Source organism: Pleurodeles waltl, chromosome 4_2 (assembly GCF_031143425.1).
Source record: "Pleurodeles waltl isolate 20211129_DDA chromosome 4_2, aPleWal1.hap1.20221129, whole genome shotgun sequence".
Classification (NCBI taxonomy): Eukaryota; Metazoa; Chordata; class Amphibia; order Caudata; family Salamandridae; genus Pleurodeles; species Pleurodeles waltl.
In genome coordinates this window covers 76,722,621-76,749,123 of record NC_090443.1, presented here as the reverse complement: position 1 = coordinate 76,749,123, position 26,503 = coordinate 76,722,621, and the positions used below count along the sequence as shown (strand labels likewise).

The 26,503-nt window shown below is 44.9% G+C and overlaps 1 protein-coding gene across 1 annotated transcript in view; it reads left to right on the top strand.

The window, feature by feature from the left end:
- TAC3 (tachykinin precursor 3) overlaps nucleotides 1-26,503 on the top strand; it is a 144,783-nt gene that overhangs the window by 60,938 nt on the left and 57,342 nt on the right. The window lies entirely within an intron of this gene.

Here is a 26,503-nt window from a genome sequence, read left to right as displayed (position 1 = left end):
GGGCACAATTATACTCTTACTGATGGTGCTGGCAGATTCGCCCAGTGGATCCCTGTAGTAGGTCCCTAATGCAATCTTGTCTGCCCCATCTGTGGTCCCGTGCAGAAAGGTGCCTCCCACTCTGCCAATTTACAACTACTGTCTGCCCCTGGTTACCAACATTGCCATACACACCCACCTGCAATCATCCCTCTATCCACACCCATTCGCAACTTTGTCAAGAACTTTCTTTCTCTTATTTCTCCAGCTCTTTACTGAGCTGTGGCTTCTATTTCCACTGTTAAAACTGAGATTGGCATCACTCATTGCAAAGTTAACTTATTGTTGCTGCACCTCTAGGTAGAAATAATATTCTTCACCAACCTAAAGTGGCTCTGATTAACAGGAGGTTTGCTGTTAAGAATATTAGCTATATAGAACTTAACCTGCTGAGTCTTAGCAGACCTTTCTAAGTCTTTGCAGTTAGCCAAACTGGTTCACCATGCAAGTATGTCCTTCCCATGGACTGCAACTGTCAAACAAGATGGGCCAGCTATCTTCTTTAGATCTTGCCTGGATTCTAAATCTTTTAAGTTGTGCTCATTTTCCTGGCACTAATACTTTAAAGAGATCCTACAGATCGACCCTCAATCCCCTGATTCTTATTTTACATTGACATATCATCCTCAGGACACAACGTCTGCTTTCTTTCTCCTATTTTGACCACGTTTTGGTTGTGGGCAACTTTAACATCTATCTGAATAAGTCTACACTTCTTTCGTCACTTATTGTTGGGATGGGAATGTCCTTTGCTTGGTACATAGGTTTGTTCTCATGCCCCAAGTGTCTGATTCTGTGTATCTTCGGTATCCTGACTTTTTATTTTGGCCTTGGCTTCCCATTAATCTAATTGTGTACACAGTAGCCTAGGCCTCTCTCTTTCGATGAGGTCCTGTACCAGCCCTTTGATCTGGAGTGCACACATTGACAGTGGACTACTCTCCCTGTCGTGGGTCTAGAACAAAGAGCTATGGTATGTGGTTAAAAGAATCAATAAGTGTGACCACAACTTTTTATTTTGGTCCCTTGGGTTGATGCCTAATGGCCCACCTGTGCAACGTTCTTCTATGCACTTATTAGACCCTTTCCCTGACAAATTGAGTATTTTAAGCGTGGTCTGTGTAGCCAGGATAGCAGTTACAAGGTGTGTGAATAAGCCAGAGTAGGGACACCAGTGGGATCCAATTTGGATACCCCTGATCTACCGCAAGATGGAGGGTTAGGACTGTTCTCCAAACAATAGAAGTGTATTGCTTTCATTTCAGCAGCTGAAAGGAGCAGACGCAGACTTGGAAGTGAGGGAGGAGAGTGGAGACAGGGCCCCTTTAAATGTTCTATGAGGCCTTTTGATTAGCAAGGAGCTGCTGAATAGCCTCCGCAACCATGATAAGGGTGAGTGGGGGGTATGCTTTACCTTTTGTGAAAGGTGAGGAAGTCTCTGTGTGAGGCTTGCCCTTTTGGCTTCCCCTGATTACTCCTTCAGTTGAGCTGATAAGAGCAAAGTGCAGAAACCTCACACCTCTTTGTGATCTACTGTGGATGTCCTAAGTTGGAGAAGACTCAGGTTCCACTTGCTGTGTGTAACCTCAGTAAGCACAGTGCCCGGAAAACACTGTGGAAAAAACACTTGAAATTACAACCACCTCAACCCGGTTCTACAGTTTGAGAGTGGATCTACATTAGAGGTGGGTGAAATAGTTTGTTCCGCGCATGGAATCGGCAGATTTTGGCCACTCTATGCTACTCTTTAATTCAGAGTTCTAGCCATATTTCGCCAATCGTGACATGGTATAATTTTTCTCCCAGGAGGCTCCAGAATATGTGAGTTGGCGAGTGAGATTTGGTGTCTCCTGGTGTGATTTACTAATACAGGTGGTTGCTGGCATTCACAAGCAGTCACAGTCAGAGGGCTGCTGTTTGAGTAGATTTTCTGCTTCTCCAGTAAATTCTCTACTTGAGTGAAAGCAAAAACAATTCAAATGGCTGATTGTGCTTTTGCACTGATTTTCAGCGCTGCTTATGCTATTGGTGCTAAAGTGCAGCCTGAGCTGCATATTTTCTGCCAATTGGCAAAATTCTGCAGAATCTTGCGAGAGTTCTTCTGTATCTCCACAGAATTCCGCAGAGTGAAACTCATGAAGTTCAGGCCACCTCTAATTTACATCCCCTGTCCAGAAGATGTCTACAAAAGTTGGACACAAACCACGCCACATGGTATCAGTTCCAAGATCTCTATAACCAAGAAAATTAGTGCTCCAATAAGAAAAGGAGTGCTCCACAGAGCCTTTTACCATAACTGGTGTCTGACAGCCATTCTCACAGAGGTGAGGGGACATCACCTGAAGTATGGATTTCACTTTTGGAGGAACTGTGTACCTACTCTCGAGTGCCTAGAACCCTGCATGTCTGCTCAGTGAAGAAAGAAGCTTGACTTGCCCTGCAGGAGGAGAGACTGCCTAGGAAGAAGAGGTGTCTAAAAGGTCCACTGTGACTGTGGCATGCCCGGGAACAAGCCAATTTACTAAGAACATCTACACCGGTGCCTATGGTCCCCCACCAGACTTTCAGTGCGGTTCATGGCAGGAACTGTGATATATTTGGGGGTGACTGTTGAAGATCCAAGCAGAGTTGCAACTGCCGAATTACTAAAGGTTCATTCAAGATAGCATCTGCCAAACAGTCAGCCCGACATTGGCTACAACTGCAGATTATGGAATTTCGGTGGACCCCACAGCCCAAACTGCACTTACCTAAGGGCTAGTCGGGATAACACTGCTTCAGGATTGCCAGTCACTAAACTATGGACTCCACCTGTTGCACTTGTGGCCATCCAGGCTGCTGGTGCCAGGCTTTCAACCATCCTTATAGGACCTGGTTCAGCAACTTTAAAAGGACAGCTGCACGGATGTGATGCCGAATACAACCTTAGCCTCATAGACATCAGCAGAGACCTGCTGGTTCTCCTCTGCATTCAGAAGTATGCTGGAGAACCCCTTGGAGTGCAAGGAGGCAGTCAAAAGAACTTGTGACACATTTATACCCATAAACGGATAAGACAAACCGACTGAATTCATCTTGTGACTTTTGGGTGAATGAGACTGCACCTGAGCTGAATTCCCACTACTCCTGATTGCATTTTAGGCACAGGGGACCTATTACTAAGGGAGAGCCTTGGGAGCATTTGGTGAGGGAGCGGAGTGGGTGTAGCACCCACACAAGATAATTCACAGTTGATTTATCTGGGTCTTTGATGTCGACAGTCTCACATCACCAATCTCTTCAAAACATGGAAAACTTTAGAAGTAAGTAGAATCTCGTGAGCAGTCTTTTAAATTTTCTTCAAACACCATTGGACTGCCAATTCCTTTTGTCTTCAAAGGCAATGTAATTGTGCCAGAGACCAGAGACTAGAGACTTCACGGTTACATCTGGATATCTCACAAGATTCTTTTTACGTATATGATTTTGAGTGCCTAACCATCGCCAATAACCCCATAACATTACAAAGTAGGGAACAGAAATTAAATGAGAAAAAGAAAACAAAACACAATATTTAGTTGTGCACATAGTGTGGCATCAGTATTGCAGCTCTAGAAGTATGACCACGTCACCTGGATGGATTGTTTCACATCACTTTACCCTGTATTTTGGCAGCTTTTTGTTGCTGCCTTACCTTGTTAGGAGAGATGAATTTTCAATCTCTTAGCAAGGCTTGCTGGTAGTACATTCATTTTGGTGAGTCAGGTGATGGATTGAGCCTTCAGGGGTGCATATCTCCCAATTCTTGATTTTCTTTTATTTCTGTGCCTACATTTTTATCTGTAAGAGGATCCCATGAAGTTGTGCAAGGCTATGAAAACCTAGCTCTGTAATTATTACCTGTAGACCTTCTGCTTGTATTCATCATTTACTTCTGTCATGCCATAGGATTCGTAAGGGGTCTAACCTCTCTTTGAGAACAAAGTATTCCCTAAAGTACTTTCCAATATACTAGTCTAATTGGTTTTTCCACTTTGTGTGCTCTGAACAACGCAGGAACATGAGGCAGCAATCTAATTTGCCCAACTCATTGATAGCTTTCTACCTCAAGAAAGGAATATTGCTAGGTCCTCTACTTCCCCTCACTGAAAAGGCATATGACCTGGACCTGGTGTGTTGGCCATATCTTTGGAACATTAGTCACTGAATTTGCTCACTATGTATGCTCTTAAAATGAATAAAGTCTTGATAAACCTCTGGCAAAAGTCTACATGAGTCACTTGTTCCTGAAAATCTTTCCAATTACTGAAAAACTATTCATCCCCGGGCTTTTTGACCTTCTTGTGCTGTAGTTTATACTTAGGGTTAATGTGGTGACCCATTTTTTTTTATTCTCCTGCAAGAATCAAGAACACAAAACCAGTATTTAAGCAGACATCATTGTATCATACAGCAGATCCTTCTACAACAGTGACCATGGTGGACTTTTTATTCCAATAATTTAGCATAACCCCAGGGTATAACGGGGACTGAATTAAGAATAGCCTGATGACCAGGAATGTTTGTGGTTATCTTTAGAATTAATAGCTAATTTCACGAAATACTTTGGTGTCACTGGCACTAGATCAAAAATGACCGAGAATTCTGCGAACAACCAATTAAGAAAAAATGAAGCCAGTCCAGTCATCCAGCTTAATGTGGTTAACAGTATCAAATGCTGCTGAGAAATCTAAGAGCCTAAAGCCTGCCTGTAATAAATCATCCCTGGATCCCATGCACGGCTGGTGTTTATGAATGGAATGCCCGTTTTTCTGGATTTCCGTTGTCAACATTTTGCGGGTTATTCACACCCGTCTCATGGGGGAGCCAGACACCATCATGATACACACACTCCAGGAAGCTACAGTAGCTCTAAAAGGACAAAGGTAGCACCAGGGCTTTAAATGGACAGGTACTGAGTACCAGCACTTGTTTAAAGCAGTGCCATCATCTTAAGAATGTGTGGACTCCAGGCAAGGCATACTTTCGGAGGCCCTCTTCTGCACAACATCAACATTTTATTACAAGTTTCCTGCTAATTCAATCCCACATGATGCCAACAATATTAAATTATATGTTAAACTTTGTTGAAATATACCTTGCCAAAATATTTAAAATGACACTGGGTAGAAGGAGTCAGGCGTAAATGGGGGCAGGGAGGTTTAAATAAAAAAAAATAGAATAGAGCAGATGTCAAATAGAGAGACAGTTTATTTTCCCGCATGAGGGTGGGGGGTTTTGGGGGGCTAGAAGGTGGGAGCCCTGGGCCATTGCCTACTTTGTCCATGCCTTAAAACGTCTCTGCTTTTATGGGAATGGCAGAGTATGCTGCAATACATTTCATGGGAGAGTACAAGCACTTCTCAGGAACAAACATGTACTCTAGATAATGAGTCCATTACTCCACCATTTCCACTTAAAGCCCCGGGTAACGCTGGAGAGTGCTTTAAATGTTGGGGAGTTTCCAAACTGGCCTGGAAACAGTTCAATTGTCTGTAAGTAAATGGTGCAACCTTGTCACGTGTACGTAGATGGCGTAGATCTCTGAGGTTTTCTCCTAGTGCCTGAACAGCAATCTTTTTATAACCACCTTCCAACCACTTTGAGGCCGGCAGTTCTCTCTTACCTCCTCCTCGCACTGCGCGCCAATTGGAAATAATTATATCCCATTTCAAGGCGGTCGGAAATCGCCGGGGCGCCCCGGCGACTGACATGGGCGCTGTAATGCGCATCTTTTTTTTAATATCTTGCCCTCCAGTGCGGAAAAAGGAACCTTGCCTTGTGCGTTAAACACCTGTTAGGGTATTTTTCCCTGTACATTTCCTCTTCTTAGTGCAGCTAAAAACATCTCTAATTGCTGTCATTATAAGCTGCAGGTAAACGGGTCCCCCGCGTGGCCTACATTTATTCTGACACGCTGCTGTTCGTTTTTCCCTCCTCTTGCACCTGTGTGAAAAGCATCCCTCACGCCTGAGGCCTGCGGTGTCTTCTCTCAATGGCGTGTCTCCCCACTCCCCCATCCTCCCTAAATATGGCTCATAAATATGGGATAAATGAATTTGTTGAATTTATCATAGCGTCAAATGTGAAAGGGATGTTCAGTGTTGGTCCAGGAGAAGGGCCAAGTCTAGGCCACATTTCAGGGGGTGCAAATGGATCCAAACTTTGGGGAGCGCGGCGAGCTAGCACTTCAAGCACTACGGCACAGCTTTCCTCAGAGTCAAGACAAGAATGAGAGGAGTGACAAAATTTGCATTTTAAGCACACTAAACTAACTCCTTACAATTATTCCAATCTTGTTTTAGATTTGAGTGTCCATTAGGCTACTGGCAGTACCGGATTGATTGGATTGAAAACTTCCACAGATTTCAATACAAAGCACATTAAAACCAGCTTCTGAAAAATAATTTCAAGATGGCATCCATTTACACCGATTTGCAAGACAATGAGATTGCGATATATTTATCATTACAAGTCCAGAAAGACAATCCTACCCCAATATTGACTGAAGGCTTGTTTTCAGGCTGTCCACTTGGACATTACAACATATGCATGCTTGATGCACCAAAAAGTACAGTTTTAAAATTATTAGGCTTAGTGGGTTAATGCACCAAATGTTGAAGTGTGTAACTGGTGAATCACAGGTTCAATTGCTTACACATTCTTCATTCCCGAAATTAAGTGATCAACAACGGATTGGCACTACTGCTGCCTTTTAAAAATATTGCCACACATTTTGGCTATGCTACCTAAATTAAAATTGTTGCTAGAATTCCACATTGAGTAGTTCCAATATTAAAGTCATAATTGAGCAATATCTCTGTAGTAAAGTATCCAGGAGTGGCTCCCATGGCTGGGCGGTTCAGGGGGCACGGGGGTTGTGGGGAGGCGGGTGCAAGGGGGGCGGAGGGCGCAGGAAAAAAATTATTACAAAAAAACGTACCTGCTTTGCTGCCGTGCCGCGCTCCTCTCCTGTCGCTGCTGCAGGCACAGGCTCCCGGCCTGCCCTGCGCCAATCCTGCAGCTGCTCAAGGCAGCATCAGGATTGGCTGGGAGCACCAGGCAGACTGGGAGCCTGTGCAGGCTCTCTCCAGCCCAGCAAACGGAAGTATCAGACTGTTATTGAAGAGTTGAAAGAAAAGGTAATGGCCTTTAGCTTCTTGAGGAATATTGGTCCAGTTCCATGCATCCCCTCGTGTGCAATCCACATTGCTTTAAAGATCAGGTGTCTAGATACCGGTAGTCAGTGGATGATCTTAATCCTGGCCAAAATTGAGTATACACGGGGAGATGGAGTACAAGCCCTTCAATTGCCTTCTGGAGTCTCTGCAACTTGTGAATTAAGAAGGGTGGACCTCCAAACTATAAGCCGCTCGCACAGCCCAAGTGAGAGAGCACAGTTTGGATGTTTTGGTGGATGCCTAGGGATAGAAAAAAAAAATCATCAAGTAGGAGCTGTGTTTAGAAACATGGTTAACTTGCACCATGAGCAAGAGAATGGAATCTAAGATTTACCATAGGTATGTCTTGCAGTGATTTGGATGGTAGTGGGCCTAGTATTTGGTGCCACATTGTGAGTTTTGATTGATCCATTTGCCACATGTGAATATTTTGGTTTCAGACATGTTTAGTTTGAAGCGGTTCAATATCATCCAGTATGAATTGTGTGCCATCTATATAATTGTGACCATCGAGGTTGAAGGAGGAGAGAAGGCCCAGTAAATGGCTAAGGTAAGTGCTGGGAAGGAGGGATGCTTCCACTATAATGTTGTAAAGTTGCTATAAAAGAGTGTGCCACTATCTTTGTCACTCTTTCTGTGTTGCCCTGGCTACTGTTAATTAGTAATATCACACTTCACTGGTGAAGTATGTTGTCCTACTGGATTCGTGGTCAAGCACTTGTGAATCTGTCCATAGGGTGAAAAGTAATGAAGATCTGCCATGCATACAGCAAGGAGCCAATGGCAAGGAGGCCTGATGTTGCTGAGCAAGGGGTCAGCATGGTCTTAATGTAGTAACACTTACTTCAGATAACCTAAATGAGCAGCCATTTTTAGATTTCGCCTGGACAGTGCTAGTGCTGTGTTTGCGAAATCGCTTGTAAAGAAAACAAAATCTTAAAAGGGGCTTTGAGCCCACACATTACTTATCTTTAGTTCCCATTGGTTGGCCCCCGTGTCACTCGTTTCCTTGCTTCCTTGATTTCTTTTGGTCAGCGCATTATCTTTGACTCTGGCTTCCTTCTGGGCTTCGAGTCTTTGACCCTGCCATGGAGCATGGACCAAGTACAGCTTCTAGTGACCAGTGCTCTTCCACTGGCTGCAGGCTCCTGCGGGTATTCTTTTTTTTACTTTTCAGCATGCAACTTTGGAGAGTGCATGCAATTGCAGTCCCACCCCTTCACCCTCACCCTCCTCCAGCTCTCCGTGCTGTCACTCCCCACCCTCCTCCGGCCATCCATTCTTTTTAAAACACCCCTGCCATCATTCTCTTCAACTCACCCTCTGCCCTCCGCTACAGATTTGTTGTTCCTCACCCTTCTCCCTCTTGTTGCTTGACATCCCCAACACGCCTGTACTGTTTTAAGACATACTGCAGAGCTGGGCATAGTGCTTTTTTTATTTACTTTAAGCTATGTTTAAACAGCAGGCAGTGCTTTTGTGCGACATGTTTAAAAAACATAAACAAAGCCAAATAGCTCACGTGGAGCTATTGGGCTTTGTTAATGTTTTTTAAAGATGTTGCATAGCAGCGTGTGCTGCTATGCAATATTGCTTAAAGGAAACAAAAAAGGGCTATGACACGGTCAACGCTAGCTGCACCATAGCACTGTGTTTTCATTTACTTTGATCCATGTTGCACATCAGACTGCGCTGCTATGTAACACCTTTAAAAACATTGGTGATACTAATAGGTTTTGCATAGGTGAAACCTATTGGCTTTGCCAATGCTTTTTTCCTATGAGCTCTTTCTAGTGGCGCTGCGCTTTGTGATCATGAGAGCTCTTATCCGCTGTCCGGGCCCCTCCTCAAAGGTCCAAGCTGGGGGTCAGCTAACCAAATCCCCTTCAGTTCTCCTGGCCCATATCTGGCCCTCAGGCACAGGGCAGGACTTCAAGACACAGGAGAGGTGTCCAGCGCACTGGGAAGGCATCAGGTCTCCCGGTCCGCCCCCTCTAATGGTGCAAATGGGACCAATCAGCTTTTCTGGCTAGCTCCTCCCAGTCTCTTCTTCAGAAGTAACAAAAAATGAATATCCACCCAGTTCACAGTTTAAAAGCTAAAGGTCAGGAATTCCTCCTGCATGTGTGCTCAGTGTAGACGATGTGTAAAAATATATCTGTACAGTATCAACACAACATCATACTTACAGGCGGCATCTAAAAATGTACAAAGGGAACAGACCATGAATGATTCAGAAAAAACACAATGTTATATGCACATGACGTCTACTAGAACGAATATATATTCAGACAAGCTCGCACTGCACTACATGCTACGCAACCCTTTGTAGTCACTGTCATTCACTTATTATTATCATTATGTTTCCAATGTGCCTTCCGGGCACAAGGGTGCAGTTAGGAACAGTGCTCGGATTATTTGCTCCACAGGCAAAAACTTTAAAGAAACAAACTTTAACAAGGTGATTTTAAATTCAATAAATTGCATTATACATAACACTTCACAATTTCCGGATTATCACCAATACTCCACAACATATGATGTAACCCCATTAGTTAGGCAGAGTTAAAATACTTGTAAGTCACAATTATCTTTTCTTTAAAAAAATACTTTAGCTCATGTGTTTCGATACTTTTGAGACTGCTTTATTGGGTGTGGCCTAGAGATAGCTTTAGCTGCCTCACTAGCCAGGTGTAACAAAAAATAAATAAAAATACATACATGTATGCATGCATAGAGGAGCTTTGAGTCAGGCATCTTCATACATTTGTCTGTTCAACTTTCCTTCACATTTTGCTTTCACCTACCACAGAATATATCAGGGGCAATGGATCAGTCCACATCATCCATTGGCTGTCTTGCACTGCGAGTGATGACATTTTGAATGACCACATGGGCTTATCCACCTAAAAAAAAGTGCATTTCATCACAGAGAAGGTGCCATACTTCATTTCATCAAGTTTTTTTTCTTGTCATTTTTTATCCTTTTTTTTGCCATCCTTGCAAGTTTAAAATATGTCTTCAGGATTCAGTCGTTTAAAACCTCTAGAACATTTTATTTGCGCTAATAAAATTGTATTTTCCTGTGGTATACATTAAAACTAGAAATGGTTTCTATGCCGGCTAGGAACCACATGTACTGTTTTGTTAAAACTATACATACATCAGGTTTAACAAGTGGCATTTGTTTCTTTTTTTCCTTCTTTTTATTTTTAAGATTTAAGGTTGCAACAAAGAATAACACTGCAACGCTGTGCCAAGGCCAGACCTATTGGCTTTGCTAGTCTTGTTTTTTTAGGTGTTTCAGAATGTACTTGTTTGTAAACCTAAGTTTCGTTGAAACCTTTATTCTTCATCTTACTTCTGCAAAGAACACTACATCATGATGAAATAAGAGTTAACTCTTGCACTTCAAAAAATCAAAATGCTTTTTTTATAGAACCTAATGTCAGAGTGCGACATCCCACATTCAGTTTCTGTTTAAGTAGTGTCTTATGGTATTAATGGGTTTACATTTAAAGTGCTAAGAAAATAAAGCGTAACACTGTTATATTTCTAATTTACTTACACAGATTTTGAGTTTTTCTTAGGAAGGTAAATACCGTCTCAGGTTATTTCTCTCTCTCTCTCTCTCTCTCTCTCTCTCTCAATCAAATTCTTATTAAATTTGTCTGCTAGCATTTTCATTGACACCTGTCAGACAAACACAAAAGGATTCATGAGAGGCTTAAATAGTTTTAATATTGCATAATTCTCCACCAAAAGTGCGACAAATTACATAGCAGAAAAACCCACTCAAAGCGTGGGAGAAATAAAACATGGTTTGCCTTGAAAGTCTGTGCATGTCAAAAACTTGGAGAGGTTGTTGGCAGTCACAAACTCCAGCCTGACCTCTTCCTACCCTGGTAAAGGCCTGAGGTTTACTCCAGGGTGGGAAATGCGATGTTTCATCTCCATACCTGGAGGGGATGTAGGGGAAAGGGTTTCTCTAGAAAGAATTTTTTTTACCTCTGTAGAAAATAACAAAAGTGAATTTGCACATCGTGCTATGTTTCCCCAGGGCGTAGGTGTACACTATGTAGAATTAAGCATTAGGGAAATCGGAGCCCCTAAAATGTGTCACATTTGATTTCCACTACTATGAAAACTTTGTGCCTGGTGAAGATTTGCAAGAATGCCACTGTAAACACTTGGAAATTGCAAACAAAAGTGTGTAAAAGTACATTCAAATGAAGATATAAATCACCACACACACTTTTATACTTCCTTTAAATGGTTGTATATGTCCCTTACTATTGCACTAGTCAGGGTCTAGCTGGGTCTAGCCCCCCCCCCCGTGGTTGATGGTTGCCTTGCTAGAATAACACTTAGGCAGAGACAGAGGGCCTGGTAGAGAGTAGGGGAGACCCAGAAGCAATGCAAAAACACAAGCATAGCCTGCAGGTGTCCTTTGAAAAAGATGAGGAGAACTTCAAGTGAGGCTGACCTTGAAGCCCCCTGTACCAGCCCAGCCGACAGCACCTAAAGAACGCCGTGTGTGAGCTGCGGAGGCTAAAGCACCTTTTATCCAAGTGGTGCTGCGCCCCTGGTTGTGAATGACCCCTGTTTAAATTAACTGAGTGTAAAAGTTTGGAAAGCTAGAAAAACTGGCTGGGATCTGGTCATTGTCGAACAGCATTGGTCTACCCTGGTTTACCACACAAAATCCTTGTGTGTACAGTTCGAGAGCCATGGCTCATTCTGGAAAGTTCCTAAGGTTCACCTGTTCATCATTAGTAAGAAGCTCAATTCATAGCGCCAAGATGGTGAGTGGAGTGCTTTTCAATTAATGTACTTTTTTTACTTCACTCATCCTTTGCTTACTTACTCCTTGTAGCAGATGGGAAACCCCGTCAAAGGGCTGCTGGGTATTCTTCATACATGTTTTTAGATTCACTGCTTAATTTGTAAAAGAAAGAAATAGATAAATAAAAAAGTGCAGGGGCCCAAAGTTTTTCTTAGGAGTGCACAGTTGGGAGGGTTGAACGCAGGGCTTGCCAAATGCTAAGGCTGCCTAGTCTGGTCTGTGCAGCTATGGCGGGGGCGTAACTACCATTGGTGCAGCAGGTGCAGTGGCACTAGACCCAGAACCTTGAGGGGCCAATTGAACCCCGTTATTTGATTTACCACCCTAGAAGCAGTTAAGGGGTCATTTTCCTTGCTTACACCATGATATATGGCTTCTTTGCTAGGCTACTGTACTATGGGTCATCAGTGAATTTCTCATAGGCTTAGCAGGACTACCACTCTGCGGTCCCATTGTGACTGAGCTTCCCTTCATTCTTCGGGTGAAGTCTTTTGGGCCACTGATGTTGGAAATGTTGATATTTTTTACCAGGCTAAGAGTTGGCCTGTGGAATATGATCCTTTGAGGACAGTGCTTGAGGCTTTGGTTGATGATTTAAATCTAGTTTGGGACATTTGTAAGAAAAGAGGGGTAATAAGAGATTCTACATTTTTATTAGAAATTTGAGGAAGAACCGATATGCGATGGTTCTTAGCAGGAAATGCAGAGACAGCAAGTAATCCTCCTCTCCTTCTTGGCAACAAGATTAGCTGTGGGTTTTCGCTTGATTTTTTGGCCTTTCAGTGGTATCGTCTATAAATTAATCCCCAACTGATGGTAATTGGTGCAGAGTTAAATTTGGCTGGTCTCCTGTGTTTTTCACCCAGAATAAAGCTACAAAGTTATTAAATATGGTACTAACCAGCTATATAATTGAGCGTAGAGTCCTGTTTCCCAGTGCCCCCCTTGTCTCCAGTGCTTAATTTGTAAATAAAAACGTGCCAGTGCCCAAAGCTCTCCTCTGAAACCCAGCTGCTGCAATTAAATGTGCCAGCACAGAATACTGAGGCAGCATCATCCTGAAGCCATCTCGGACCTCTTTAATCCATCTACAGCCACTCCCTGCCCCTTCAGCTCACTCTAGCAGCTTTCTGCTTTCTCCCTTTCTGGCGCTTTTTCGCTTTTCTCTTCCTCCGTCTTTCCCATATGTGTCTTTTGCTCGCAGTAAATGCTTGAGGCATAAAAATAAGTGTCAGCCCTCAAAAATAAGCACCGGTGCCCCCTCACCAGAAACCACCTGCTCAAATTAAGCACTACTTGTCTCTAAGTGTCACTGTCAACTGGTACTCACACACCTTTCTGCAACTTCCTGTTTAGTGTCTTCCTGTAAATGCAAAAATCCTTGTCTCTCCCTGCTCATGCACCCCGTGACCTTTCCAGCACAGAAGACAATGCTCAGACATAGTTTAACTCCTTCTCCACTTTACATATGTGCTATGCAGCACATATGCAAAGTTAGAAAAGTTTTGAGAAATAACATTTATGCACGTGAATGCCCCCTTTAAAAATGAGGTATTTTTGTCACAAAGTCCTAACTATAAATGTTAGTAGATCAGGCTTTGCATCAAAAACCATGGGTGGCTGCATACGAAATCCCATGTACCACTTATGGAATGTCCCCTTGATGTGAAACAGTCCAAATTAAGGTCTACTTTCCAGTGTAAATGAAGTAAATCCCAAATCAAGTTTCTGCCACTTTGCATCACTTTTGTGGTGTAAACCAAACACAAAACAACTTGTCAGAAAATCTGCCCCACAATATTGGTCTGTCTGTGTCTGCTAGAGTTTCCTACATCTGTTTGTGTCATTCCAGTGTCTATGTCTCTCAATGTTATCCAGTCTTTCCAGCATCCTCCTGTGTTTCCCTGGTGTCCTCCTGTATCTACCCTGCATCCATCTATTAGAGTGTTCACTTGTGCAATATCTTTGTATCAACACATACCCGCACAGAAATCACCGTCACAGACACTTCAATTGGAGTATGAGGTAGCCAATTTTACTTCAGGAGAACATATTTCAGAGCAGGATAACACAGTAACATATCACATTAAAGCCTGCATGTTATGGACATCCTAAGACAGACATCAGCCTTGAAATTTGAATGTCCATACATTTTCTATTTACATCCCACTTGGGGCAGGCAGGGCTCACAGGACTCAAGGGCCCAGAAACTGTGGATTACTCAAACAAAGAAAAAGGTTATTAAATATTAACACAACCTTCACAGGAATGACATGTACAGTCTTTATAAGGCAAACACCAGGGCGCCACTTGGCGCATTGACCCTGCAGAGGCACCCTGTGATGAAATGCCCCAAGACAGTTCATGGGCACTAGAGGTAGGGCTAGAAGGCCAAGACCACTGGCAGGTCTGTTCTCCCTCGTATTAATCCCATAACCAAAGAACCTTTCTGGAAGTGGTTTTGATAATAAAGTCAAGGACACAGTAGAATATGAGTACCAGTCTTTGACAGTTTTCGGCCACAGGGCGACACTGTCTCTGGTGTCTAAACCACCATGTGATTTTCACTTAACCCCAGCTGCTATAGTCAAGTAAACAGGCCCTTAGAGTGATCTGTGTATCGCTAGAATTTGAGGGACAAATAGGATCTCCCAGGAGCAGCCCAGGCATTTATATCCCCTGTCTCCTCTGTCTTATTCCTACAACTATTACAACTAATTATTCCTACAACTATTTCCAACTGTCTACCCTCATTGGTGAGAAATGCTATATGGGAGGATGGCAGATTCCCTGCCTGTGCCAAAATGGAACGGCCCTCAGCCCTGCACACTGGGTCGACTAATGACACCCCTTGCTACTGGCAGAGGTCTTGATCTCTTCTCCACACTGTTTGCCTGGTATTTTTACAGTCCAGTCTGCAATAGCATGAACTAGCACATGCGGCTTTCTTGCAAGACACTATTGCTAACAACAAAGGGCTTGGAGCCTGACCATTTCTTACCATTTGTTGGTTTGCATGGCACTTTTCTTTACAGCCTTGTAATTGGTTACTGCGGGCCAAGCATCATTTCAGTTCTTTTCTGTGGAGCAAGGACCAAGCACTGATTGATTAAACTAATTCAGTACCCGTTTGTTTCTCCCGACGTGATTGAGGTACTATTTTGTTGTTTTTTTTTTTCAACTTCTAGCGCCAGTCAAACAGAAGGCGTTTGACTGGCAAAAACATGGCCAGGAAGACAAACAAAATTGCAACGTTTTATTTCCTATAGTTAGCTTTCTTTTATTTTGCCAAGTCTTCTTTTCTCACTTTGCACTCATGTTTTGTTTTGTTTTTGCTTGTGAGCGCTGTTCTCAAATGATGACGATCTTTCTTATGTGTAATTTTTAAATTATGCTTTAACATATACTCAGGCAGTACACCCCAATCTACCCCACACCAATCTTCCCCACTCCAAAACGTCCCACTCCAATCCAATCCATCCCACTCAATCCAATCCACCCCACTCCAATCCACCCCACAATTCAACCCAGCCCAATTCAGCCCAACCCACTCCACACCACCCTATTTCAATCCAATCCAATCCACTCACGCACTCAAATCCACCAATCCACCAAATCCAATCTGCCCCACTTCAATCTACCCCAGTAAAATATGCCCCCACTCCAGTCTAATCCACTCCACTCACAAAAATCCATCTCGCAACAATCCACTCCTCTGTACACCAATCCAGTCCACCCTACACCAATCCAATCCACCCCACACCAGTCCACTCCAATCCACTCCAATCCACTGACTCCAATCCACCCCAATCAAATTTGCCCCTCTCCAATCCAATCTGCTCCACACAATACAGTCCATTTTATAACAATCCAGTCCACTCCACTCCAACCCAATCGATCCACCTCACCCCAATTTAATGCACCCCACTCCAATTTAATACACTGCACTCCATCACAATCCACCTCACTCCAATCCAATCTACCCCACACCAAACCACTCCAACCCATCCCACTCCAATCCAATCCACCATACTCCAATCCACCCCACTCCAATCCACTCTGACCTAATCCACCCAATCCAATCCACCCACTCCAATCCAATCCGACTCACTCCAAAACAATCCACTCAAATCCAATCCACCACACCCCAATTCATTACAATCCACCTAACTCCAATCCACCCATTGTAATCCATTCCACCCTATTCCAATACAATCCACTCCAGTCCAGTCCATTCCACCCCACTCCAATCGACACCAGTCCAATCCACCCACCCCAATCCAGCCCACTACAATCCAATCTACCCCACTCCACCCCACACCAAACCAATCCACTCACACCAATCCACCTTAATTCATCCCACTCCAATTTACCCCACTAAAATCCAATCCACTCCACACCAATCCACCTAACTCCAACCCACCCACTGCAATCCATTCCACCCTATTCCAATACAATCTACCCCACTCCAATCCAGTACAACATAATCCACCCCAGTCCACTTCAATCCACCCATCCCTCTCCAATCCACCCCAGCCCAATGCACCCCACCCAACTTCAATCCACCCACCCTAATACAATATACTCCATCCACTCCACCTTAATACAATCCACCCCACCTCAATACAATACAATCCACCCCACTCCAATCCATTCTACCCACTCCACCTCACCCCAATCCAATCCACCCCACTCCAATCCATCCCATCCAATACACCTCGCTCCAATCCACCCCACTTCAATCTAATCCACCCCACTCCAATCCAAGGCCACTTCAATCCAATCTACCCCATCTAATCCACCCCACTCCAATCCAAGCCCACTTCAATCCAATCTACCCCATCTAATCCACCCCTTTCAGTCCATTTCACCACACTCCAATCCACACACTCCATCCCACTCCACCCAATGCAATCAACTACAATGCACACCTCTCCAGTCCAATCTACACCACTCCAGTCCAATTCACCCCTTCCAATCCACCACTATCTACCCAACTCAATCCAATCCACCCAACCAACCCCCTTACACCCCACCCCACTCTAATCCACTCAATAAATTCACCCCACTCCAATCCAATCCACCACACTCCGCACAATCCAATTTCCTCCATGCCACCCAATCCAATCCACCTCACTCCAATCCAATCCACTCCAATCCAAACCACCCCACTCCTATTCACCAACTCCAATCCACCCCAATTCAAATCAATCCATTCCACCCCACCCCAGTTCAATAACCCCAGTCCCATCAACCCACCCCAATCCAATCTAATCTACCCCGCTCTAATCCACCTCACTTCAGTCCACACCACTGCATTCCGCCCCACCCCAGTTCAATCCACTTCACTCCAATCCAATCCACTCCAATCCACCTCACTCCAATCCAATTCGCCACAATCCAGTTCACTCCAATCCACCCCACCCCTCTCCAATCTACTCCACTCCATATCAGCCCACCCATCTCTACTCCAATCCATCCCATTCTATACCAGTCGAGTTCACTCTACTTCAATCCAGCCCACTCCATTCAATCCACCCCACTCTACCTCACGCCAATCCACCCCACTCTACACCAACCCAGTCCACCCCAATCTACTCAAATCCAATCCAAGCTGATACCTCAATCCACTCCAACCCACTCCTCCCCACTCTACCCCACTCCATTTTATAGTATTACACTCTACAACACTCTCTGCCACTGAACTCTACTCCCCTCTACTCCATTCTACGACACTCTACGCCACTATCTTTTTAGCCGTGCTGCACACCAGCCACACTGGTGTACAGCATGGTTAAAACACATCGCCAAAACCAATAGCTCTTGCATAGGCGAGACCTATTGGCTTTGCCAGTGCTTGTTCCTATTTTGCCAACGGCTTTCATATGTCTTTCCTTCTCTGCCTTTTAGTGTCTTCGTCTCAACGTGCTTGTGTCTGCACAAGTCCCAAGCTCCCCATGCTTCCCAGTGGCCGTGTCGTCTCTTGTGAGTCTGTTTCCTCGTGGTTCCTCCTGGTCCTGAGTCGTAGACCTCTCACAGTTTCTGTATCCAGTGTCTGCATCCTCAGTGCGGATATTTCCGTGGTGTCTCTCAGTGAGCTGATGGCCACGTCTCTCAATGATTGTATCGCTCCCACTGTTCGTGAGCCCAGTGCCGCAGTGCTAATGCCTTCCAGCGTTCGTGTTATCCTTCTTCTCAAAATGTTCCTCATGTGTCTACCTCTATTATTGTCTCCCCAATGTTTTCCTGCTCTCCTGGAGCCAGTGCCCCCCTCTGTCTATGCTTCCCCCCGTTTCTAGTCACCAGTGCTTAATTTGAAAACAAAAAATATAAATCCCAGAGGATCAAAGTTTTTCATACCTCTTGCTATCTCCACCCTAAACTTCCTGCCTCCCTTTCTCTTTTTTATAGATCCTTATCATTTCTGCTGTCTCCTTTCGTCACTGTTTTCCTGTCTTTCCTTCCTCCTTTATTCCTTAAGCTCTGGATGACATTCTGATGACAAAACCACAAGTCCTAGTCCCGAATTCCAGTGCGTGCCACATGCAACTGCCTGCACAAATTAAGCACTGGTGCCTGTTCAATATATTTAAAAAATCTCCCGCATCAGCACTTTCCTGTAGTGCCACCCCACCGCGTCTTTGCCTCCGGGTCTGTGCATCTGCCTGCTATCCCCGTGTTTGTCCCTTTGTACGGTTAATGCTGCAGTCCTGCATGCAGGCGCCAGCGGTAGGTGGCTCTCGTGGAAGTGGCAGCATGTGCAGTTGAACGCCGGCGCAGTGCTGGGGTCTGTGGGAACACAAACAGTGCAGATGCCACTCGGAGCAGGGGTGATCCGGCTGCCGGCGGCCGCATGGGCTAGGATTGGGTGCCAATAAATACTGGTGCAGTACCGTTGCCACTGAGCCAAGGTGTTAATAGTTGTGGGCACCATTCGGTGGGGTACCGGTGCGTTCAGGTGCCAGTAGCTGATGCAATATGCGGCGTTGTAAGTTCAATGCGACGGAGGGCGGCCATTGGTGCAACAGCCATCTGAGAGGAAAAGTAGTTCCACGGCCGCCTAGCTACTGCAACGAGTATGACAAATGCGGCTGAATCAGATTCGGACATTCCGGGGAGAGGGCCATTCCGAGGAGCAGCAGAAGGTGGTGCTGAGGTCTCTAAAAGTCACCGAACTGGTAAGGGGGTTTTGTGCCACACGACATTAAAAGGACGAATAAGCCCTGAGTGTGACAAGGTCACGGACGGAGGAAGAGTGAGGTTAGGGTCATGAGCTACACAGCAGAAAAGAAGGTTCCGGTAACACTTTTGGAGGTGAACCACCCTGGTGTTGCAGCAATTGCTGTGACTGTTCTCAGAAGCGCTACTATCAGTGGTGCAGCAGGTGCAGTTAAAGAGGGTCCTGAGGGGCCTACTGGACATGAATATTGAGGTGTTTCAATGCCCATATAGCGGTCGCGCAGCCCATTTCCCTTGCTCGCGCTGAGGCCGTGGGACCCTTGATATGCCCTTGTCTGTTCTGTGAGTAAGGGAAGCTTGCACTGCTACTGCCTGTGCTGCATCTCTTCAGTCTGTGGAGGAAGCTCGCACCTCTGGCATCTGTGTAGCAGGACTGATAGAAGCTTGCACTCTTTCCGCTATGTGGTAACTCTTCTGTTGTAAGGGAAGGTGGCACAACTGCTGTCCTTATTGTGCCTTTTTGGTGTGTGAGAAAAGCTAGAATTCCTGCTCGCGCTCCCAGTTCTGCTTGCGAGGGGAGCTCTGGTTGTTTCTGCTATGATGCAAGTATTCAGTGTGTGAGGGAAGCGTGGCCCCTGTCATCTGTGTTGTACCTTTTCAGTGTGTGGGGCAGTGGTGAGGCCGCTGCTCATGCTGGAACAGTCCTGTTTGCTTGAGGGAAGCACACACTGCTTCTTCTATGCTGTAACTGTCCTCTGTTGAGGGAAGCTTGCACTGATGTGACCTGTGTGCTATCTGGGACGTGTGGGGTTGGGGTGGATGTGTGTGTATGTGTGTGTGTGAAGCTTGCACTCCTGTCATCTGAGTTGTACCCTCTCAGTGCGTGGGGCAGTGGAGATGCTGCTGCTCGCACTGTTCCAGCTCTGTTTGCGAGGGAAACTTGCACTGCTTCTGCATCGCTGCAACTGTCCTGTGTTGAGGGAAGCTTGCACTGATGTGACCTGTGTGCTCTCTGCTCCGTGTGTGTGTACGTGTATGTGTGTGAGAGACAAGCTTGCACTGCTGCCATCTGAGTTGTACCCTCTAAGTGCATGTGGCAGTGGAGATGCTGCTGCTCGCACTGTGCCAGCTCTGTTTTCGAGGGAAGCTCGCACTGCTTCTGCATCGCTGTAATCCCGTATGAAGGAAGCTTGCTCTGCTGAAGCAGCGTTAGGTGCCTGGGGCTCCCAGGCGGCACTGTGAATGGCGCCCAGTTAGACCCTCTCTTGGCTCAGTGTACTACGGGTGTCCTCACCATGTGCTGTTGCCTCAGGGTTCGTCAGCAGAGGTGGCGAGGAATACCCAGCTGGCACTGTATCCACAGCAGGGCCAGGCCTTGGAGGGCAGAAGGATAATTGGCTTCAGTCGCACCAGCGCTGAGGCCAATTTGTCCTTGGAGGGGGGTGATACGTCTCCTCCGATTTAACGTCGAAGTGATGAAGTAGAGGAAATGAAATTAACGAGCTGCTGGAAGCTGTCCCTCGGAGCAGTGGCAGGAACAGCAGTTGCCTGCAGGGACATAAGGCAGTGTGTGTCTGAAGTGCTCGACCTCCTGGGCGCTGTCACAGCCAGGCTGTGAAGGACAGGGCTGTCTCCACTCTTGTAGAACAAGGGGATGCCGGCAACCCCTTATGGCCCCTAGGTCATATCAGCTGTATGTTCTCCCAGGGACGAAGGCATCACAAGAAACTTCTCGTATGTCGTTATCGTGAGTGCCTCTACTGTGTCATTGTAAACATTTTCAGGGGAACTTAGCGACACCTTCACAGAGACATCTGAAATGTCCTTTGGCTGCTTCTACGTGCCATTTCGTACACTGCCCCTTGGAAAGACAGGCGGCCTCTTACCCTGCACAGGTCCAGGATTTCTGGACAGTCACTTGTGATATACGTGTGTGCAATGATTCCAGGAGTGTCTTCTTTACATGGTAACTTGTCATCCTGAAACTCTGCCATGGATTTGCCCCCCCTGCATCCACATTAGACACTCTTGTCTTACGGTTTCTTTATTGAGGGAGGTAGGGGGGCAAATTCGATGGCCCTGCGGCCACCATGCTGCCATCTAATTCAATGGCCCAGAAGAAAAACTTTTTTTAGAGGTTTCTACAACATTCTTACATGTTTTTTTTTTTTTTTTTTTTAGCGGGATTACTGCTGTACTGGAGGAGCAGAATAATTCCAGCTTCAAGGCACTGAATCTTTTGGTGCACCTTGACATGTTTGACCTTCTCACAATTTTAAGGGAGAGCGGAGTAAGAAGGTCGGTTATAGTGCTTTCCTTTTTCAGAGTCAATATTACTCCCATTTTTTAATTCCACAAATTTGCTGCTTGGCAAAAGGGAATTTAACGACAACTGCTTGGTTTATTTTATGTTGTATTTACTTTGTAAATTGCAACATGCCACACACTGCAGTAGCCTCAGAGAGCTTTGGGATTTTGACACACGGAGGGTTAGAATAGTAAAAGGTATCCCCAACTGAACCGGTGAATCAGCCAGCACTGGAGTAGTCTGTTGGTGAGAGAGGCATGTGTATCTCAAAAAAGGCAAAAAGTAGCCGGGTGCTGTGAAGGCAAGTCAGGTTGTGTGCGTTGTGCCGATGGAGAAAAGGATTAGCTAGGGGGGCACTTATGTGGGACTGTGCTAACCATAAGCCAGGCTAAAACTCTAGATTTTAGGGTTCTCCTAAATTATAGAGGAAAGGTATAGCTTCAGGGGTCTGTTTGGGGTGTTACATTTGCCTAATAAATGTATTTTTTGGTAAATCAGTTGGGTGCAGGTGCCGTCAGTCGGGTATGGTGAGGTGTCTGTCTGATTTCACCAGGAATTTTTACACACAGACAAAAAACGCACAGACATTATCTCCCTCTCTCTGTTTGGAAATGCTTTAAAAATGATGGTTGATTCACAAAATAATGTGCCTTCTCTCACTTAGTATTCCTGCCAATCCGCATTCCGCTCCCTTTCTGCTGCCCACAAAGCCCCTCTCGTACCCCTATTGTCGTATAATGTAGTTTAACATTATGTGCTGGTGTAATTGTTGGGGAATTTGAAGCTCACACCCCCAATGTCTTACTGACCAAGCTACGCCCCTGTTTTAGTTATTTTCTAGTCTGCACGTTTATGCAAGAGCATTGCATTTAAACCGGTGTAAATGCATATCATCTTCAATGGAGGCAATGTTGCATTTCGGCATTAAAATTACATTGTGCCTATTAGCACCATACATCAGCCTGACGTGAGTGGCTCTATAGGACAGCACACAGCAGAAGCCTAAAGGTGGAGCTAAAGGTGGGATAATTTCCTCCCAAAATTATGTTCACAAAAACCCATGGGTGCTAAATTTGTACCCGACTTTGAATCACAAGTCTGGAACAAGCAAGTGTTTGAACCCGAGTAAGGAGGGTTTGTACAAACCTAGGAATGAGGGCCTACAAAGAGTCCAGAGTGTGGCAGTCAGTAGAACAGATGGGCCCCGGAGGAACTGCTTGACTCTATTTATGGCTCACTTGAAAGAAGTTGTCCCAGTTCCCCCTGGGACTGCGAATGAAACGGCCAGCTGGGTTGAGTAAGGTTGTCATGGTCGACGAGCACAGACACATTGTGGAGTGGCAAGATGTCAACTGGCAGACACCGTGAGCCTGACAGCCAGACACAGAAAGTCCCCAGAGGAGACTCCCACTGGTGGCTCGATTTAGACTTGTTATGGAAAATGTAGGTCTAACTGTTAGTGCTGGTGGCTTGCTAGGCTTCACGTACTCATTCTCCAACCATAAGTGACGTCTCTGTCTTTTTTTAATTCTTAACCTGACTGAGAAACAGGGCAGCCTTTTCTTGAACTGTTTCACCACTTGACCCAAACACACACTCAGAGGATTCTCGCCTTAGACCCTGATGGGCATTGAATGTGACATTTCCATTAATCATTAGTGGATGAAACCGCAGCGCAGACAGAGAAGAAATACTTCATTGGACAACTCACTGCCAGCTTTCAAAAGCTGAGGTGCCATCCAGGCGTTTAGTCACGGGCTTCAGGGCGCTTAAGCACGCTGTTGGTTACATTGGCCTATTTTCCGTTTCATTGCTTTTCAAGTGCTAAATAAAGTATAGCTCTCAGTTTGATAAAGTATATTTCACAAAATTAGAAAGTTTAAAATAATTGTTTTGCAAACGCACACGATTTGAATAAGCGTCTGTACCTCAAGCATATTTTCAACGTGGATTTTTGAGAAAAGAACAGCTTTTTCCTTCCTTAATTGTTTTTCTCTCATACTCCAGGGAGATCGAGTGGGTAGATGAATTCGAAGGAAGACATGCTTCTCTCTGTTTCTTACTAAAATTTTCTTACTCAAATTGAACAGTCTGGGAGCAGTAGCAATCTGTGTTCTAATTAAGTGTAAATCGCTGGAAACATTTCAATGAACGTGGGAGCGAGGCAGGGGGTATCAGGGACAGGAGTTTTTTTCATTTCATCTACTGCACTACTTTGTCTCTTCTAAGTGACTGGCAGCTGTGAAATCCAGTACTATTTTTCTAGTCAGTGTTTTGTTTTGATTATCACATGACTGACAAAGCTTCTTCCAACTGACAGAGGCCTACCACCCTACTGTGTTTTCACGTGACATGGAAACAAGGCGACATGGGTTTCGAGCTGGTTTTAGAGTGTTTTAGGGACCAAAGCAAGTCGAAGATCTGCTGGACAGGGTATTGTGACACCAAACTCATTATGTTCTCCAGAGGGGAGGCTTTACTCCGGCTAGCAGACTTGTGAACCTCTAATTACTGGATCTAGCACACTTGAGCGGTAGCAAGGTCATGTTCCCCGGCATCCAATAATCACGTCTGACGCCCTTGAAGTGCATCCCTCCACCGGCAGACCAACTGTTTGAGGGTCTCAAGAGTTTTAATGGAATTTCAGAAGCACTCAATGAACTCCACTGCTGAACCACCTGAAAAGTTGCAAACATGAGCTGTCAATCATATCTGGCAAGCAAGTTTAAGGCCTCCAGTGGACAACATAACACCCACAAGCAACCTCATCATGCTCGAGACAAAAATGCAGGAAGAAGGCAAGCTGCGAAGCCTTCTTTCTGTTGTAATACCATACAAGGATCTGGAATACCCTCTCACCAATATATGGATAAATGTCTTACGCCTGCTCTTCAGGAAGGAACAGAAACCCTCCAAACAACACCTCATCCCCATGTCACCCTTCAGGCGATTTTCAAGCAACACCTCATTCCCATGTCACTCTCTAGATGATTTTCAGGCTACACCTCATTCCCATGTCACTCTCCAGATGATTTTTCAGGCTACACCTCATCCCCATGTCACTCCTCTGATGATTTTTCAGGCTACACCTCATCCCCATCTCACTCTCCAGATGATTGACACTAGGTGGTACTTGCGTCATTCCATTCTCACGTTGATGTGGACTCTTTCCCTCCACTTCCACCCTTGTACAGTACTCAGGGCTTTGTAGATAGGTGTGCACTATATGCATCCCCATGCACATACATACTATATCTGGTGGCTGATAGAATCAACAGGGTACAATAGCTGTCCTTGCTGAATAGCCTAGCAGGCACCTTGCTGTTGTAACTGGATGCTGCCCTTTGGGGCTTTGCCTGCACGTGAAAGGGGGCCTTGGTTTTGTGAAGCAGGGAAGAAAATGTGGCCCTTTGTGTTGGTGTGGCAGGTATACCCTTTTACATAGTCACCACCAAAATTCTCGCCCACTACATTATGGAGCACAACATTATAAGAGGTAGGTAATGCTGAAAAAAAGTTATGAGCTGGGGAACTTTAATTAAAAATAAAGCAGGGGTACCCCAGTGAAATACAGTAAAAAAAAGTGTGTGTAGGGTGGGGAGAGGGGTAACATGGTCGGACAGGAAACCAGAACCGGCTCTGGCAAAAATGTTCAATCCATTCCCACACTCCAGTTGGCTGGGACTAGAATGGGGTGGGTGGGTTATCACAGTCCATCCTGCTCTGAGGCAGCCCCTTGGCCTGCACCCTCCCTGGGAAACGATACAGTGTCAGAATGGCCATCACTGCTCTTGTGCACACATACAACCGTGCTCCAGGGCTCTATCTTTGGCCCATGAGCTGCTGAAGCAGGCAGAGTGACCATTTTAGCTAACTTTCATATTATTTCGAACTATTTACACACTGATTACAATTCATTTCATATATCTACTACAACATGTTTATATAGTCCTTTTAAACCATGCTGTAGGAGTGGGGAAGGTTACTCTCTAGCTTGTACGATGGGATCACCGGAAGTATGTTCTTATGATTCTTACATCTTCATATTTTGATGCAACGTTGTCAAGTAGATGCTACTTGACCAATCGTTACTCCGGAATTCCGGAGCCAATACAACGCTCACTTTACATTAATACTCAATTGTTTACTTTACTAGTGTGAAGCAGAATTTGTATGTTTCCAGCCATCTACTCTGTATGTTCGACTTTGTTTTTGTTTTCTCTCTTCCTCTTTGAACATAATACAGGAAGATTGCAAAAAAACAAAAACAAAACATTTATTACAAGTGGTTAACACATTAACTCCAGGCTGCACGTGTACTTCAACCTCGTCTCAAATTAATTCCAGACTGTTTAATCAGCCACTGCATATTCCATATAGATCCACTGAAAAGTGATTCGAGATTAACTGCAAACCATTGACAATTCCCTGCCTCCTGTGTACAATCACTTGAATTTTGTTCACATTAACTGCAGATTTCCACATTAGTTTTCGTTAGCTGCAAACACTGTAACATTTACTGAAAACTCTTTACACATTTACAGCAACTCTTCACACTTCCAGTACAAACTCTTTCTACATTCAATGCTACTTTGTAACACCTTTTGTACAAACTTTACATATTTACTGAAAATTACTTAGACATCCATAGTAACCTCAATGCATTAGCGTCAAACTTTATACACATTTACTGAAAAGTCTTTACACATTCACTCATCACCTTTACTTCAAACGTGTACACATTCGGTAAAAGCTCTACATGTACTGAAACCACGTCTCTATGTTAATGCAAACTTTCCAAGCATCCGCAACACCTCATTTACACATCTTTTATAGTTTTGCTGCAGACGTTTTACACATGCACTGCAAACTCGCCTCACGTTCATTGCCAACCCTTTGTGCCATTGCTGGCAACCATACTCAGGTGCCGCA